At 42.7% G+C, this 19,773-nt stretch overlaps 1 protein-coding gene across 4 annotated transcripts in view; it reads left to right on the top strand.

Annotated features, from left to right (window-relative positions):
- LOC105084242 (protein FRA10AC1) overlaps positions 1 to 19,773 on the top strand; it is a 74,059-nt gene that overhangs the window by 2,447 nt on the left and 51,839 nt on the right. The gene's annotated exons all lie outside the window — the stretch shown is intronic.

The following is a 19,773-nucleotide window of genomic DNA, read 5'->3' as shown; positions in this document are numbered from 1 at the left end:
CCGTGTAGTACAGATTGCTGATGGCCTTTTAGGGAGGAATAACCATTCCAGGCTCCAGAACTGAATGGAGGAGAGGGCTAGTGAAAGGAGGGCAGGTTGCTGCTATGCTGAAGTCCTGAGGGGCCTGGAGAGGGGGCTCTATTACTGACCAGGCTTCCCTGCGCTGCTCTGGGAATCCCTGGAAGGGCGCAGAGAGGATGTGGGAAGCAGGAGGGTGGAAGCTTCGGGGTTCCCACCAGCTTGGAGGCCTTCATATGAGGTTGGGCAACCCACCTGTGCATCACAGCGGGGGCCTTGGGAGAGGGGCCTGGAAAGGATGCAGGCAGAGCTGGAAGGAGGCCCAGAGAGGTAGGGAGGCCTGACTGAAGCAGGCTTACTGTCCAGTCCCAGCTCTGGAGGAGGAGCTGAGGGGTCCAGGGCTGGCTCTGGACTTGGCCGTCCACGTGACCATAGGCTGGCTGTTCAACGTTTCCAGGGCACAGTTTTCTCCTCTGTAAACTGAGGAGTACGTAGAATAGTACATATCACATAAAGTTGCTTAGAGAATGAGAGACGGTAATGTATCTACAGTGCTTAGCATGGGGTCCAATACATGGAAAAGATTTGTCGTCATCATCATCATCATCAGCATTGCAACAGGACTTGAATTCTGAACATGGGACTCCTGATACCTGGGAAGCAAAGCTCTCAGACAAAAATGGATTTATTTTAAGTGTAAGTTCACTCTAGGAAGCAGGCACTTCTGGGCACTATGACAGACTGTGGCCTTGCCAAGAGTCTCTGCACATGGAAGAACCAAGAAGCCTCCAGGGAAAGAAAGAACTCTCTCCCAGTTTGGGTGAGAGTAGGAATACCCAAGCTTGGTCTGGGACAAGGTCCAGAGCTGGAGAAGAAGGTGGTTATGAACAAGGGTGAAGATTTTTTTCTTCAACCCATTGCCCTTGAACCTGTGTAATTTGAGGGGGTAAGAAGAATCTACTTTGGGACGCCTGTAACAAGGGCACCATGCCGTTGCACGTGGGTGCTGTGAGGACCACACAAAGTACTCTGACACCTGAAGCTGTCGTAGAGATGTGACACCAACAGCATCCTCATCCAGGCCCATGGCTCAGGCATCACCAAAGTCACTGGATTTTCCACCAGGTACAACTCAACCTGAGTGTCCCACAGTAGTGACAGCCCCGCAGACATAGGAAGTGACAAATGATCCCAGCAGGGAGCCTGAGCAGAAGAGAGGGGAAATGAAGGCTATTTGGGAACACACGTGTGACATTCCCTGGCGTTCTCAGAAACTGGAAGGGGTCTTTTAGGAGGGACTGGCAATTCTGAGAGAGTTGATGAAAGCAGAGAGAGAAAGAACAGCCTGTGCCGTGGTTCTGATCCCAGTTTTCCCCTCAGGCTGGTGTGACCTAGGAAACACACATTGTGCAAGTAAACAAATCATTATTCTGAGCCTTAAAAGATCCAGCGTGGCGCTGCCTCCTTTTACACTCAGACATGCAAACTGGTGTCAGTTTAAGCAGCTTTCTCAATAGAGCAGGGTTTTTGAAGCAGCGAGTCAGATGCATTAGTGGGTTACAAAATCAATCTAGTAGGTGCAAGCAGAATTTTAAAGAACAAAATAGTTTTGAATCCAAAATTGGACTCTGTTACCTTTAAGAGTAGCTAGTGCCTTGTGAAGACTTTGTTTCCATTCTTTGTGGGGTGTTTGTGTGTGTGTTTGTGTGTGTGTGTGTTTGTGCACGCAGGGTTGTGATATAAAATACGTTTCTTACAATCGGTTTATGATCTTCCCCCCTAAAAAAAGGAAAAGAAAAAGAAAACACTGCATTAGAGGATGCTAAAGATCTTCACCCGCACCAGGAGCCTGTGAAATCGCAGAGAATTGTTGATCTCAATTCCAATAAATTTCACTTACTGATTGAGGGCAACAATTAGCCTGATAAAATATCATTTCTGTTATTTACTGGCTGTGTGACTTTAGGCAAGTTGCTTAGCTTCTCTGTGCCTCATTTTCCACATTGGTAAAGTAGAATACCTTTGCATTGTTGATATTAAACTTAGTGATAGTGCACGTGGAAGGCATGTCACAAAGAAGGCATTCAACTTCTGATACTCTCCCAGAATTAAATGGGGAGTGGGGAGAGGGCAGTGAGCAGAGGGCCAGATCTTAAAGATTAGAAGTAGTATGTCACTAAGGACTCGTTGGTAGAAAGTAATAGACACTGACTCTGCCAATCTAAACATAAAAGAACCTTACTGCCACAGTGATGGAGTGACTCGCGGAATCCAAGGAAGGGCTGTCTAAGCAGGCTTTAGAAATGGAGAAATTTGTGGGAACTTGGGGATCTAGGCAGCAGGAACTAATGGGCAATGTCCTCATGTGACTCCATTCCAACCAGTTATTATCCACATGTTCCTCCCCAAAGGAGAGAGTCCATTGGGCTGAGCTGGAGTCAGATACCCCCCCATTTTCCATGGGAAGCCAGAGCACGTTGTTTGGCAGTCCCACCTGGGGTACACACTATGGGAGAGGGCTGGTCCCCAAAGCAAACTTGGGTGCTACTACCAGAAGCAGAGAGGATGGACGCTAGCCAGGCAAAACCAAGGGACCCTCACTACAGGACATGTGCCAGGATCTGTTAGGTGGGGACAAAGGGCAATGATATCAGCTATCATCCCAAACCCAACCTCATGATTTTAAAGAGCAATGACCAGGGGACAATTTAGATAAACAGTTACAAATAATTTCCCAAAAATCAGCTAAACTCTATGTCCTGACTGTGGAATCGGGGGATTTCAACTCTTGTGCTCCAAGAGAATAGAGGTTTAGCCAAGAGTGGAGTTGAGAAGGCAATAATAACCAAAGCTGACACTCAGAGAAGGAATATCATGTGTGAGCTGCTGGTCTAAGCACTTTATTGTATTAATTCATTTAAGCCTCATAAAAACCTCATGGTCTGGATATTATTATTATTATTATTATTATTATTATTATTATTATTATTATTATTATTATTATTATTTCCTCTATATTTACAGAAAAAATAAAAGGAGGTCCAGGAGGTTAGAGAGCATGCTCAGAGTCCCACAGCTAGTGAGGGGTGTCACTGGAATCAAACCCAGGCAGTGTGACTCTGGTGCCCAAGGTGTTAGTCACTGCTGGACACTGCCTCTCCAAAGGGCAGTGTGGGATGTGGGGTGCTGGGTGCTGCTTTGGAGGCCCCTAGCGCCTCACTGGCTAGGCACTGCTATTGAACTACAGTTCCCAGCATGCAACTGGGCTATCATCTTAACCCCTTCCTCGCCAAAAGTTCCTCATTGACTTGGGTAAAAAGTTTTTTAATGGCAAATGTGGCAAAATCTGGTTTCCCTAAAGGATGATTATGCAATTGAGGCATGAATGCTGATGTAAGTGGGATTAGACAGAGGAGAAGTTAAGATTTTAGGTTAAAATATCCTCTGCAGTTTTTAGTGTTCGAAGGAAGACATTGGAGATGACCATGGGAAGGAGTGTTTTTTAACCTACAAATGTATACTGGGAAAATGTCAGTAAGGGTGCTTTAAAGCACCCATTCTCAAACTTGGCTGCACTTTGGAATCACCTGGGGAGTTTGAAAAAATACTTGAATGCTTAGGTTACATCTCTAGAAGTTCTTATGTAATTTGTGTGGAGTGTGACCTGGACTTCAGGACTTAAAAATTGCTTTAAATTCTAAAGTGCAACAAAATTTGAGAACCCTTGTTTCAAAGAAGAGAAATATTCAGGTGGGATCATAAAGATGAATCAAATTGTGACCAGCTCAAGGAAGCTTTTAAGCGAAAAGAGAGGGAGACAGAATAGACTCTAAAAGCAATGGTTCTCAGCCCTGGCTGTTTGTTCATTAGGATCACTTAGGAAATGTTTGGTTTTTTTTTTTTTTTTTTTAAATACAGATACCTCACCCTAGACCAACTGAATTAAAATCTCTGGGCATGTAGTCTAGGGCTGAAGCGACCCGAGAACAGTGGTTCTCAAAGTGATTCTGATGCACTTTCAAGTTTTGAGAACCCCTGCCCTGGGATGTCGGCTCTAGGGAGGCAGAGACCGAGTCTGACAGGTTCACCAGTGAGCCTAGCAAAGTGTTAGAATGTGCTTTTGATAGTCTGTTATGTTACTGGCCCCCAAGGAACCACACCTCCCTTGGGAGCCAGGCTGGTCCTCCTTAATCAACAAAATGTGGCAGAAGTGATGCTGTGGCAGTTCCAGCCCAGAGCCTTAAGAAGACCCGGCAGCTTCTGCTTTTGCACTTTTGGGAGCCCTGAGGTGCATGTAAAAAGTTAGGCTCCTTGTGAAGAGGCGATATAGAGAGTTAGAAATCCTGAGACTATGTAAAGAGAGACCCAGCCACCCTAGCATCCAGTATGAGTTCATCCCTAAATGGATCTGCCAGATAAATGCAGCCATAAAATGACCACTGGCAAGACCAGCAGAAGAAACTCCCAACTGAGCCCAGACCAGACTGAAAACCTGCGAGCAAATAAAATGATAATTGTGTTAAGCCAGTACGTTTTAGGTGGTTTGTTAATGCAGCAACAGAAAAAAATCAAAATAAAAGAGTGATCAATAAATATTTGTTGAATTAGTGGGTGAAAATGCTATAGGGACATGGAGCTAGAACACAGCCTCTCTCCTTTGTCAAAAGAGGAAAAATAGGAGTTAGAAGGAAAGTAGGGGTATACTATCCAATTGATGAAGACAGTTAGAAGGGAATTTCGACCAGAAGCCAGTAATGCTATACCCACAGCCCAGACTGCAAAGGCTCACGGTGCCCAGTCAAGAATAATTAAAGGTACTAACTCCTGCTACCACATATTATTATATTCTATAATATATTATAAACATTATATTATATAATTATTTGAATTATATATTGATTCTTCTTAGCAAATTTGTATGATAAGTACTATTATTATGCCATCTTACAGATTAAAAAAAATGAAAGTTCAAAGAGGATAAATTATTTGCCCAAAGTCATATAACTACTACTAATTGTTTTGTTTTTGTTTTTGTTTTTGTTTTTGTTTTTGTTTTTGTTTTTGTTTTTTGGAGGGGGCAGGTAATTAGGTTTATATATTTTTAGAGGCGGTACTGGGGATTGAACCCAGGACCTTGTGCATGCCTAGCATGCACTCTACCACTTAAACTATACCCTCCCTACTTATAGCTACTATTAATTGGAACTCAACCCATATTTGTCTGACTCCCAAATTTAAGCTTTTAAGCACACAGTAGGGCCAACCTATTCAGAAAAACTGAATAGTGACCCTGTGGGTAACTCAGTTTTGAAGGGCAGTAACAGAGAAGAGTTGCTATCTGCCATTGGTTGTAAATAAAGTCTGCTGTTTTAGCACTGGAATGCATCCTCCAATTTTAGGAAAGAAGTCAATGGAAAAATAGATTTCACATTACAGCTAAAGTTGGTAGATTACATCTACTTGGTAAAGCAAAGAAAACTAGCAGTTAATCTTAGGTCCAGCCATCTGTGATGAAGAGTAGTTAGACATTTAGGCATTCTGAGAAACTTAAACCAAACTTCTCAATCCCAGACATGAGCTTCCTAAGCAGTCAGAGTTGCTTAAGAAGAAAACAAGGCCAGATGCAAACCAGACCAGAATAGCTTCTTTGGCCTTTAGCTCTCCAAAACTCTGCAGAACACTTTTTTTTGACCATTTCTTTTAAAATTGTCCTGACAGAAGTTTCAGTGTCTTCTATAGGTAGCATCTCAAAATTTCCTTCATCAGTTCAGTATACCAGTGCTTCCTTGGTGTGTCACAGCCAAGGACAAGAGAGGGGAAGTCAGTGGGTTCCTAGGCAGTTTGGAGCTGTTTACCTGCCCCCTTTTGATTTCTCTTCCTTCATTCCTTAGTTCAATGTGTGCTTCTGAATGCCCTATTATGCACAAAGCATTGGGGAAGGTAAGGAAGCACCCAAGTCTCTCATCTATGGGGAGCTTGGTGAGCCCATGAGCTGGAAGCAAATTGAACGAATACTCAGATTATAAGATCACAGACAGCTCCAGGCTCCATTATTCTCTGCTTATTTGGGAGGCAACCATAGGATTGTAGACTCTGATAGCTCTGGGTTCAAATCCCAGCATTGCCACCACTAACTGTAGGATCTTGGTCAAATCACTTAATCTCTCTGGGTCTCAATTGCTTTGTGTAAAATGAGATTAATAATGCTGACCTCACAGGCTTTTGCCAAAAGCTGGGTGACTTTGTGTCTATGAAAGCTTTTGATCATCTCTCACCTTTTATAGGGATGAGGGATTATTATCCTGTTCTTATCTTGTTTACTGAATTGCATTCTATCCTCCCTCCCCAACGAGCTCTTGTCTCTGACTCTTTCTCCTCTGTTTTATTTCCCTTTGTTGTAAGGGTTCCCAAGATTTGTTTTAATCAGGTGTGGTAAGACATGCAGACATGGAAATGACTGTCGTGAAGGAAAAGGTTGTTTACTTAGTTTCCTGGAGTATAAAATAGGAGACATGGCACGCCCTGCAGGTGGGCCCCATGCGGAAGCATGAGGGTCGGTCAGGAGGCAGAGAGAGTGAAGATAAAATGTGGACAAGAACTTTTATTGTACTAGTTTCAATAATCTGAGTGGGCTTTGGGGCATAGTAGCTGTCCCTAACTGTCTGGTACCTGCCCCTGAGATGATTAGGACAGGTGGATGGTGGTTGGAAGTATGACAGCCCAATAGAGGAGGTGATTGGAGAAATTGGTTGGCACTGGTTTGCATATGAAAGATACATTCACAAGGTAAGTCATTTACTATCTCCAGGAATTGGCTAACCCTGGGAGGGGGAGTCCCTCCAAAGTCAGCAAGGCTCCAAATGTCAAACCATCAAAATAAAGAAAATAAAAAGACATGTTTAATATACTCTTCCAGCCACTCCTCAGGAGGAAGCAACTGACTGGGCTCTAAAAGAACTGGGAACAGCATGGAAGCCTGGGGAACCACCCCATTAGGAGTGATGGCCTACAAGGAAGGGAGAGGAGGGTCAGCGAACCTGGTAGACTGTCAGCCCTGGCACTATTGATTTACCAAGATCCCGAGCCCATCACAGAGTGAAACTTAGGTACACAGAATGAAAGGCAGCAAGTTGTACTGCTTAAAAAAGCCTCCTTGAAGGCAAGACCCATAATTTATGTATCTTTCTATTTACTTGACTGGATGATCATTGACTAGGAGAAACAGCTAAAATGGCCCTATAAAAGAGAAAAGATCATTTAGAGGTGTGAGCTGGTGCTTTACTCTTAAAAAATAAACTTCGTTTTGCTTAATTTTTATTCCCAAAGTTAAGTATGTTGAGTTTATACATTTTCATGACTGTCTTCAATTTTGAGTAGGAACTGAATTAGCCCTGGATTGGAGACCATTGCTTATGTCCCCAAAGGGAGAGCCCCTTCTGGTTTATGCTGGTGTGAGAAAGTGAACCAGCCCTGCTTTCTTTCCTTGGTCAGATTTTCAGGGGAAGAAAAGTGGTGTAATTGATGAAGAAGCAGAAGATGATGATGACAAGACTTAACCTGTATTTATAATGTGCCAGGCACTGTTGTGGGTGCTTTAGATCCGTGATTCCATTTAATCATAACATACATAGCTTGGCTATTATTGACTCCCAATTTATAAACGAGGAAACTGAGGCACAGAAGCTAGGCAGCTTGCCCAAAATAAGAGGTCAATCTGGCTTTACACTGAGGAATTCCATGCTCTTAGTCACGCCACAGCACTGACCCTTGCTTCAGAGTGGTTTCCTGAAATGAAGATTATCTACCTTATTCACACAAAAGCGGGCAAGAGCTGTGTGAGTGCAGAATCCCAGTGAGGCGATGTGGATTGAGCCTTTGTGCTAACCTGGGCGTGTAACCAGGGTTGATCCTTGGAAAAGCGGTGGCATGTGGGGAGTTTGTCTCTGGGACATGGAAGGAAGAAAAGGGGCTAAGATCTGGTTCTGTGATGGATGAGCTGTATGACCTTGGGCACAACTCTTGACATCTAGGCTCTGGTTTTCAAAGGAAGCTCTTGGGCTGGCTGATCTCTAAGAATCCCATCCACGTCAACTGTCCCTGCCAGAAATCCTGTTGGAGAGCAGATTATTGGAAAGGCAAGGAGAGTGTTGAGCAGGATCTTGCACGTCCAAAGGCAAGTAGGCAGTAGCTGTTGGATGCCCTGAGGAGCTCTGAAAACACGGGGCTTAGTTGCCTCCTGCTTCACAATGCCCCATATGCCTGAAGCTGGTAAATGGATAAATATCACTCGTGGTTATTCCTGGATGCTTAGAAAACCTTGAAAGGAAGGAAGGAATGATGATTTAGTGAGATGAGTAGTACAGAAGGCACTGGGGAGGGCAAGGTAGCGAGGGAGGACTTTTCATCATTTTGGTCTTAGAATACCCCAGTGGGTATCAACTAAAGGCAGTACTAGGAGGTGTTTGGAAATGCATAAGGCATTTCTGCTCTCACCCTGGCTGTGGTTGTTGGGCTGGAGATGCTAAGATCCTGAAACTCTTGGGACCTCCACACACAATGAAGAATTGTCTTGGCCAGAATGCTCCGAGGGTTCCCACTGAGGAAGAATAAAAGAAGTTCTCATAGTGGGGAACATAAAAAACTTCTTTGTGCATTTTTCTGAACATTAATCAATAATCCATTAACTCGAGGAAGCTGAATGCTCTTCACACAGAATCCAAAACAAACTGACAGATACCCTCCAGCAGGAACTGTGGAGTGACTGTGTGGCCTTGCACAAGGCGTTTCATTTCCTTAGGCCTCAGTTTCTCTGTCTTTATAGCACTAACATTCTATAATCTCCTGATTCCTCTCCTCAGAAAGGAGAAATACCTGGTAAAAAGTCAGGTTTTGGAAAGACTTTGTCTTTCTCATTTTGTATGTTGTAGATACACGCACTGCAGTTAATAACCAAAATGCATATGGCAAAGTTTAAATCAAAAGTATACAGATGCATACTCTGTTGCCTATATTGACGAGAGTTAATAATATCATGTTGCATATTTAAAAGGTGCTAAGAGAGTAGGGCTTGTAGGTCTCATCACAAGAAAAAAAATTTGTAACTGCATAGTGACAGATGCTAACTAGACTTGTCGTGTTGATCATTTTGCAGTATACATAAATATGGAATCATGTTGTACACCTGAAACCATATAATACATCAATTATACCTCAATTTTCAAAAAGGATACAGCAACAAATGATCCCAGAATATTTTTGATAAGTATGATTTTAGCTATTTAGCATTTTCTCTGGAAATATATTCGAATTTTTCAAAGCCAAACACAAAAAATTCAGGCAAGGCCATGGTAAGCCACCATTTCTACTGGCTTAAAAAAATTTTGTTAGGGAATAAAGCAAGCATAATTCTAAATCATGGGCAAGGTAAACATAATTGAGCCAAAAATATAATTTGAGGTGGTCCTAAGGACAAACAGTGGCTCTGAGAGATGTTACCCCAGAGTGGGACTTGTTTATTAGAATATAAAGTTGAAAATATGATTACTGCCCACTTCTTCTACTTTATGCCTGAATTACTCCTAAGATAGTTACTAGCAGTGCCTTTTTTTCTTGAAAGAGACACTCCTTCATCCTTTCAAGGAGACTTTTAGCTGCTTTTTTGTTTGGTTTGGTTTATGATTCTGAAATTAAAAGGGAAATCATGCAACTAGACTGCGCATGCTGGAAACTTGAACTTCATGATGTTGGATTTCAGGCTTGTTGCTTTTGTCTTATCCCTTTAGAAAGGCTCTTGTTTTGTTTGGCTCTCATTCTGGGAGAACTAAGAGCTTTCCATTGCTGCCTGTGACTTGTGGCCTATATTACACCCATTCGTTTCAGCGGAATGATGACCCAAGAAACTTGGAATTTGACCCCAGAAAATGACAAGGGAATGACGGAACTGGTTATGTCCATATGATTAGTACCCTGCTGGTCCAGGCACTGATCTCTGGCAGTGGAGAAGCACTGGAATTCTGCATCAGCCCCCCTCCTGGCCCCACGTTTGGCACTGCCCCTGCTGCTCCCAGTGGCAAAGCGAGGAAAACAGAGAAATCAGTGCTTGTTGGGCCTCCTATGGGCCAGATGCTCAATTGATCACTTACCTGGCTTCCAAGTGAGGCATTATCATCCTCACTCTCCAGATGAGGAATCAGAAGCTCACAGAGATTAAACGACTTGCCCAAGGCCATATAGTTTGGCTTCAAATAGACTTCTGTTTCCAAATGTTATCATGTAATTCCTTATTTTTGATGTATATGAAATTATAGACAGTTCCTGAGGCCTTGTCTGTGTAAGGCAAGTATTATGTAACATGTCTGTACAGCATGGTTTGTTAATATAGTTTGAGGGATGGGAATGACTGAGGCTGACCCAACCCTGGCTCTGGAGGATCTCTAGGGAAAGCTGGGGGGCCCCTTGTTGATCCCAGTCCAGTAGGATGCAGTCTAGTGTGGTAGCTGCAACTCAAGTCCTGACTTTGCCATTTACCAGCTAAATGACCTTGGGAAAGTTCTTATACTTTCTCGTCCTGTTTTCCTCATCTGTAGACTGGAAGTAATACTCACCTCACAGGATTGCTGTGAAGAGGAAAGAGATAATGTAAGAAGTGTTTGGCACATAGAAAGCTATTATCGTTTTGATCTCTCTCCTGCTATCCAACATACCCTTATAAGAGCTGGCCCCTCCTGAAGCTGTCAGAATGCCTGAGGGAGGGGAATGAGAGGAGAAACCAGGCCTGAGAATGGGGCAGAACAGACAGGAATGGCTGCCTGCTTGACCCAAACTATATCCCTCAACCCCAGGCCTGTGTAATAGGTACCTCATTCTCATCCGAGGGTAAATCACAGCCCAGAGATGGCATTCCCTTCTGCCCTGTGTTACAGCAGAACCAGATTTTGGAGGGGCTCTCCAAGGAGAGCATCAGTACTCCGAACTGATTGTTAAAGGCTTTTTTGGTTTTTTTTTTCAAGAAAACAACACTTTTCCCCTTTCATTCCTTTTCTGCACCAATGTTGAAGTGAGTTGTGATGCACACAGGTGTAAGTGGAGAAGTCGGCATCTGACATTTGACTGTAACTATATTGCTTAGATTAGAACTAAGTAAACACGGGATTTTTTTTTTTTTTTTTACTGTGAACAAATGAATCTTAGTTCTTACTCAGCATAGTTGTCTCAGTTCGCTCACTCAATAAATGTGTGTGAAAGTGTGTTCTGCACGTGAGGCACAGCACGACACTGGACATTCAGTAGAAGGCAAGACTCAAAGAGCTCCTGCCCTCGAGCGAGCATCACATGGCCTAGGGGAGATGAGAATTAAACAAGAGGAAACAAGCAAGGGGGAGGCAGTGTTAGGGGACATTTCAGGTGGAGTGGCAATAGCAGCGCAGAATCCTGACTAAGTTGTCAGGAAAGTTTAAACTAAACCAAGAGCCCCAGCTGTGTCTTAATCTATCCTAGAAGCCTCCCCAAGGGCCTCTGCTTCCCTGTGGACATCAGATGGCTGCAGCAGTAGGCAGTGTCTCCCGTAGGCCCTCTGCTCCCAAAGATCTGGGACACCTCCTCTCTCTTTTGCTTCTAAATCCTCATGAAGATGGCCAAAGGTTCTGAGAAATAGTTTCTAGGGAAAGCCAGGGAACAAGAAAAATAATGCCAAGAAAAAAGGACAAAAAGAGAAAGTTTTCATACCTATATAGGGAAGGAAAAACTTCCCTGCTCTCTTAGATTCAGTACCTCGTATCAGCACAAGTTAAACTGACAAAAGACAGCTTAATAAGGGAGAAAAAAAGTAATTACATACCTATGCTCAGGAGTTCACAAAGAAATGTGACTCAAGAAGGTGAAAGAATTTGGGTGTAAGAATTTATCTTCTTAATACAGGGTGATAAAGTATAGGGAAGAGGCTAGACAAAGGAAAAGGGGATGGGCGCCTCTGGGGGCGGGGGGGGGGGTAGTTCTGGGAAGGTGACTGGGAAATGTATGGTAAATGAGAGTTGTTTAGTAAGATTTGTTGTGCAGATAAGGGTCCTTTCAGGTGATAACAGCTGTCTCCCGAATACTTCTTTTTCCAGTACTGGAGATGGAGACAAGTTTAGAAATGGCAATTTATGTTACCTTTACAAAGGGAAATTTATACACTGTTTTTAGATAGGAAGGGAAAGGGTAGAGAGCTAACTGCTCTCAGCTGAAAACAATCCTAAAAAAATGGTGGCATATTTTGGGGATAGATACTCTGATCACCTTCATTGGACCTTGTTTGGGTATTGAGCATTGTGCTAAGAACATTTATATATACACTACATTATATCACTTCTTTTTTCTTTTATTTTCTTTTCCAGTTTTATTGAGATATAATTGATGTACAGTACCATATAAGTTTAAGGTGTACAACATAATGATTTGACTTACACATGTCATGAAACTTTTACCACAATAGGTTTAGTGAGCATCCATTATCTCATACAGATACATCACATATCACTTATTTCTTGTGACTATGAGGTAGGAATCACTGATATGCCCATTTCTCAGGTAAGAAAATTGAGGCTAGAGAGATGAAATAAACAGGTCATAAATCTAGCCAATGGCAGAGGTAGGGTTTAAACCTAGGAAAATGAGAAAATTAATTGATCATTTCTTAGTAAGGGAATTTTTTTTGGCAGAAGTGGGAGTAGGAGACACTATTGTTTCTAAAAAGAGGTCTTTAGGGAGAATCAAGAAAGGGATCCTGGATAGTAATACTGAATAGGACCCTGCAGGCCCCCCCTCCCAACCCCTGCCTCTGGTTTATAGAACAGTTGCTCGCAGACCTTCCTGAGTCATGAAAGAGCAGGCTCAGCAGCAGATGATTGGGACAAGCCTGCACCACAAGTTTGCATGCGGTGGGGGATGGCGACAACCGCCTATCTCAATGATTAACTGAGGTTACTTCCTTGTTTCCCTTTAAAACTTTCATGGCTGAGGGGAATCTTTGGGGATGGTTTCTGAGGAACACTGAGTCCACCAGATTGCCAGTGTTCTGATTAAAAGCAACTTTCTTTTTTGTTACCAAGCCTGTTGTCCCAGGATCATACCCCTGCCCCTCCCTCAGATAGAAACCAATTATTCTTATCAAAGTCTCAGGAGGCAGCTATAAAGAGAAGAAACATGAATTGATTTGAACCAACGAAGCCCAAAATGGCAGAGGATTTGACTTCCATTGGACCTCGAGCCTCATTATACGCTCATTGTAATGCATTAGCATGCTAAATGACACATTCACCAGTGCCAAGAGAGTTCATGATTGTCATGACAACAACCAGAAAAGACCATACAAGGATGGAAAAAACGGCGATTGGCTCCAGCACAGTTTTGTGTCCACTCCAACCACCTTATTCCAACATTCTTTCTCCAATGCCTATATGATTCCAACTCCTCTAACTCTCTCTGGATATAAGACCTTCTTGGATTGTAATTTGCTTTTTTAAGTCTAGATTTTCTCTGTTTCTATATTAGCAGTTTTAAAGCACCAATGCTCAGGAAGCACAATAATCTATTAGTTATAGAAGAGTTTGATTCCCTCAACAGGCAGAGCAAACCTGAAGCCAAATGTAAGGTGGACTGTCATCTTTTAATTACTCCTCTACTTCCCACCTTGCCATATAATGACCGAGCCCTTTAATCAAATTTTGTTAGTCTAGCTCGTTGTCTCAGGTGGTGGGAAATTATCTGATAGGATATAAGGTATGAATGACAGCAAGATATTCCTTCAAGGCCAATTGTATTGAATAGGGGATGGATGCTTTAACCTAGCAGCTTTTTGACTATTTCTTGGGCTTTGCATCTGCTTCCTTAAAGTTTCTCTCTCCCTGTCTCTCCTCCCCATAAATATACTTAGCCAGAACAACTCCATTTATACACTAAGATTCAGTTAAGATTTCATTTGAATGATCAATTTCTTTGTAGATGCATTTAACCCAAAGAATTGAAATTTTAATGATGGCAGAGGCAACTGTGGTGAGGTGGAAAGAATTCTGAAGCCAGCACACTGATAAAGCCTTGCTTTGCTATTTATCACCTGCATAATCTTGTACAGATTATTTGATTTCATAGAGTCTTGAGGTTCATATTGTGTTAAGAGAGATCGTGTAAAGTGACTTGTGATTGTGACTTGTCATTCTCTACTTTTAAGTTGCTATGAACAACTTTTCAGGCATTGCCAACATGCAATGGAGGAGATGTTTGGGGGCTACAGGAGGAACCCCTAGAACTCCTCAAATCATGCTGATTAAGTGACCACCCGGTCATATGGCTATTGATTTTTAACCTTAGTGTATGAGCACTTGCTCCCTCATTGCCTTAAATTTCTTTTGCCACCCATCTGGTTCTCCAGTTTCTAATTAAAATTTGGAAGTTTCATGAAAACTCGGCAGGAACAGTTTTTATGGAATGTTTTCTCCAGTGGAGCAGATTGTGCTGCTCATTCAAGTCAGTTCCCAAAGTAATTTAACTTTCAGTCCTGTAGCCTTCGTACGGAAAGGCAAGGGAAGCTAAAATGGAGCTCTGATGAACAGTGCCAATTGGACTGCCTCTTGCTTCTGACTCATTTCAGAACCATTATCATGTCAATAGAAGCATCCCCTCTAACCCCATATTTTCTGCAAGGAAGTGCTATTAGTAAAGCAAGGTCCAGAGAGAAGCAGCACATTAACATTGAGATCAGGCTTAAAGACAAAGCAGGGACAGATGTCCAGAGATGCCTTGGTCACTGGATGAAAGGGAAGAAATAGCATTGGGAAGAGAAAAGTCTATATACCTAAATCAGGGCAGATATCACATAATAGTAAATAACCATTACTTACTAAACATTTACTATGTTCCTGACACTGTGCTTATAAATAAATTATCTTGTTTGAGCCTCATGATTGCTCTATTAGGATAGGCTAGCTGCCATAACAATCCCTAAATCTCAGTGACGTAATATGGTCAAGGCTAATTGCTTATTCATGTCCCCATCCTCCCCAGGACCTTAGAGTTCTTTCCTGGAGGGAGAGGGAGAGAGTGCACATGGTAAGGATCCCACTGGAGGGTTCTTAAGGTTGGGGCCTGGATGTGGCACACATCACTTCTGCCCAGATTCCATTGGCTGGACCACAGTCATATGGCCCTACCTAACTGCAAGGGAAGCTGGAAAATGTCCACTAGGCATATGACCAGGAGGAAAGGGAAACAAGTTTTGGGGAACACATGGCATGGTCTCTGCTATAACAACTCATCATTACCCCCGTTTTACAGATGAAACTGAGTTTTGGACAGGTGAAGTAACTCACCTAATAGCACATCACAAGTGAGTAGTAGACCCAGGATAATTCTTGCTTTGATATGTTCTTGGTAGAATCCAAGAACATGACTGCAGATTATTAGGCTTTGCAACTAGAAAAGAAACTATCACTTCTGAGCACATTCCCTAAGCCTGAGGATTTCCTGAAATTTTCAAGATAACATGTGGACATAACAGTTTTTAAGACCATTAAAAAAAAAAAAAGAACATAAATACAAAACAGAAACAGACTCATAGATGTAGAATACAAACTTGTGGTTGCCAAAAGGGAGGGGGGTGGGAAGGGACAGACTGGGAGTTCGAAATTTGTAGATACTGACAGGCATATGTAGAACAGATAAACAAGATTATACTGTGTAGCACAGGGATATATATACAAGATCTTGTGGTAGCTCACAGTGAAAAAGAATGTGACAGTGAATATATGTATGTTCATGAATAACTGAAAAATTGTGCTCTACACTGGAAATTGACACAACATTGTAAAATGACTATAACTCAATTTTAAAAATGTTAAAAAAAAAAAAAAAAGACTGTAATGGAAAGACAACAGTGGATGAGGACAAGACAATCTAAGGCTTGTGCCTTCATAATGTACTTGATTACCCCCAGAGGTGCAGATCTGGCCCATGGCTTGGTTTCCAGGTGTTATTGATAGAATTGAGCTCATCTTGTGCTGCTGCAAACTCTGTACCCTTAAGCATTGCACATTTTCTTGAAGATTCCTTTAAGATTCCCTTGTTTAATAGCATCTGCTGTGATATGGCTGCAGGGACATCTATCACATTTTAGACTTGGGGACAGGGAATTAGAACCTAAACTGCCGCTTCCATGTCCCATTGAGTAGTGGTGGCCCCAGTGTCACCTGAGACTTTTACTTTCCTGTTCTGTGTTCCAGGCATGTGGAACCCTAAGTATCTCCATAAGCTCACCCTGTTCTCCATGCCTTCACAGTCATTGTTCCTTCAGCCCAGATGGGTCTAGAATCAGTGGGGTGGGCCTAGACATTGGGATTTTTTTTTTTTTTATGCCCCAGGTTGTCCTATTCTATGGCCAGGGAAGAAGACAAATGAAACAATTGGTCTAAGCTGATCATGACCAATCACATTCTCCTTGGCCAGAGCAACGAATTAATGTACTCTTTATGATTCAAGACAGATCAGATTTTGACGAGTCCATTCTCATGACCACATTATTTCTCTGATTGTCCTAGCCTGGCTTGAGTATCTTTTCAAGGGCTCTTATAATACCTTTAACCTATTCCTGTCATAGAACTAGTTAGTCCATGTTACATGATAGATCAGCCTGGGAGATGCTACCCCAACGATTTGGAAGACTCTTTATTCCCAACGTGCTGTTGTAAGGCAGATGCCTGGGCAGCCCCTTTGCTAGGGAACCATCAGGTATGTAGGACTCACAGATTTCAAGCCTGCGTCCTGAATTGGGGTCCACTATGATGAGCCACTAGGGGAAGTTGATGGCAGTATGAATGGGAAATAATACTTTGAATGCCAGGCCAAGTATGATACCTTTGTCTCCATCAGTTGTGACAGTGGAGGACTTTCCAGTGGAGGACTATGAGCTGGATGAGATGCGATGCCCAAGGAAGGGCATCCTCCTACTCCAGCTCCTGACCCTTTCACTTATTGCCCCTCCCTATGTGTGCCCATAACCCTCTTCCCAGACCCCATTTTATTCACTTTTCCCTTGCCATTGACTTTTGAGACCTGTGCATTCACTTTGCCAGAAATCTAGGGAAATAACCTACTCTGTCTTTAGTGATACAGTTTGCTTTCCTCATATGCCCATCTCCTTTTCTCCTCAACCTTGAGATTCTGTTCAAGTGTTACCTCCTTGAACTTGAGCTCAGAATTTTTTAAGTTCTCCAGGGAAAGGAGAGTTAAGAAAAGGGTTCTGGAAATAGTGTAAGGCTGATGCTGGACCTGCTGATCCAGGGACCAGGTACTGTGGACATGCCTTAGGGACAAGGTGGTTCCATGTGTGTGAGTGTAAACTGAAAGTTCTCTATCACGTGAGCGCTGTTAACTGGAAGCACGGGCCTGTTTGGTGCAGAGGTAGCAAGGGTGAGTGTGATCCCAGAGAAGGAGACACCATCTCCTGACGCTCCCTAAGAATCTCTTAGGACTGTCAGTGGTTGCCTGTCTTGGTACTGTAACAATATCTAAAATGAACAGAGGCTCATTCTAGACAAATGAGCTTTACTTCTTTTGCACGAATGTAAAGCAGTACAAATAGCAAATGGCAGAGCCCCTCGGTAGACTGACCAGACTTTGGGTTCCTTCTTCTGTCAAGCAATATTAACTAACAATTGACAGGGTAACCACTTTGGACTATGTTCTCCTGGCACTCTTGCTCTTATTAACAGAACAAGTACCCTAGTAAGAGTAGGATGGACTCTCCTTATCAAAAAGGTGAAACTTCAGAATCACTGTGGTTTGAGCACTAAAACAAATGTAGCCTTCTTTTGCACCAAAGGCAGATGAAGCAAAACATGCCAATTAAATTGATGAAACAAAGCCCCTTTAGTCTGATCTCTTATTTTCTTTCTCACATCTCCTATGTGCTGAGCTCATTCAATAAATGTAGACTGAGTGCTTGTTACGGGCCAGGCAATCTTGTCATCACTGGAATGTGGCAGGGACCAAGGCAGAGAGGTTCCTGCCCCCAAGGAGCTTCATGTCTGTAGGTGAACGTTCTTACTCCATTCTCAGAATCTCTCCTTTGTGTGTGTCTGGCTCTGTTAGAGGGATTTCACAAGAAGCTTTAACATTTCCCCTTGAACAGAGCAGCGGTCCTCAGTATGGGAAGAAAAGAATTGCTCCTTTGACACCTACCAGTGGAAGGATGGATGTCTTTGTTTCATGTGAGAAGCTGTTGGCTTCACTGATTATGTACCGTTGAGGGTAACCTTTCCGTTTTTCTTTCTTGGAAACATGTAATTTAATGTGAAGCTTCTACGGTGGACTGCAAGTACAAAGAATCCTCAAGATAATGCACTTGATTTTCCCCCTTGGAGTCAATTCCCATTTATTAAGTGTCTTTTATACATGCGGCATGGCACAGGGTGCTCCACATACATTATCTCATCTCGTCTCGTTTAAGCCTCCCAGTCACCTCTGATGTAGGCCTCATTAGCCAGTGTTTTCAGACAACATAAAAGGGGAACAAGGAAACGGGAGCTCAGAGCTCTGAAAAGTGCTTGTTCACTTCCAGGGGATGAATACGCTTACTTGTCTAGCTTCTTGTTAGATGGGTTTCAGTAAACATTTTTAATATTAATACATGCCTCACATTTGCATAGTCCTTTCAACTTTTTGAAGCACTGTCACCTCTTTCATGTCTCATCTGATGCTCCTGCTGGCCCTGTGCTGACGACAGTTGAGAACTATTTAATGGCATCTTTTTTTTTGAGCGTAAATCTCTGCCTAGGAACTTGCTTTGGTTGCCATAGCTAAGGTTCAGGATGAAGCCAATAGAAACCTTGCTTCCAGAAATCGAATCCGCATCTTCATTTGCAGAGTCTCCCTGGGAGGCTGTAGTCGGCTGCTCAGTACAAGCAGCGCCCATCAGTACTCTCCTACCAGAACCGATTGCCACGATTGCCTCTGTCCCCCATGTTCCCTAAAATGCGAAATGTTAGAGATTTAAGTGCCCTTACTACCCTGTCCTTGTCTGGATCTTTCTGCCACTCAGTTTGCCCCAATTAATGATAGCCAAAGGGGGAAAAAGGAAAAGAAAAAGAAGGAAAAAGATAGGTTTGTGCGCTGGTGCAATGAGGTGCATTTATTCTCCAAAACCCCGGAAATTAGCCTAAATGAAGCAGGGAGGGAGTGACAACACATGAAGCATAAAGCAGGTGCTTACTTAATTGCTGCAGCTGGTGCCAAGTGTTTGGCATAATTTTTCTCTTTTCCGATTATTGGCCCTTGTGCTTATTTAACTTTTTAGCTGAAGCATCTGAGAAGAGTCTAGGAACTGCTCTACCCCTCTTACTTTTACAGGAAAGCAAGCAGGCAGTTTTCTTACAAATATTGTAAGGAAACACAATCCTGAGGATTTTTTTTTTTTTTTTTTTTTTTTTGCCTCAAACGACTCATTGATTATGGAAAGGGAAATTGGCTTACAGGCAATCTGACATTTTATTTGATTCTGCCAACCTTGCCATGGGTTGAATTTTTAGTTTGTCTCCCAAGACTTGATTCAGCTGTTCAGGCTCATATGTGTGATCTGGATTTCAGAATTGTCGGTCTGAGCCCCTAGCGTCCTCAGGTCTTTTCTTTTAAAAAGCAGGTTGTTAAATTCACCAGCTGATGTGGCACTTTCACGTTGCTGCTTGACTTTTCTCCTTTAAGTGGTGAAGGGAAACGCTGAAGAAATAT

Source organism: Camelus dromedarius, chromosome 8 (assembly GCF_036321535.1).
Source record: "Camelus dromedarius isolate mCamDro1 chromosome 8, mCamDro1.pat, whole genome shotgun sequence".
Lineage (NCBI taxonomy): Eukaryota > Metazoa > Chordata > Mammalia > Artiodactyla > Camelidae > Camelus > Camelus dromedarius.
Note: the sequence above shows the minus strand (reverse complement) of the source record. Positions and strands in the feature narration are given on the sequence as shown.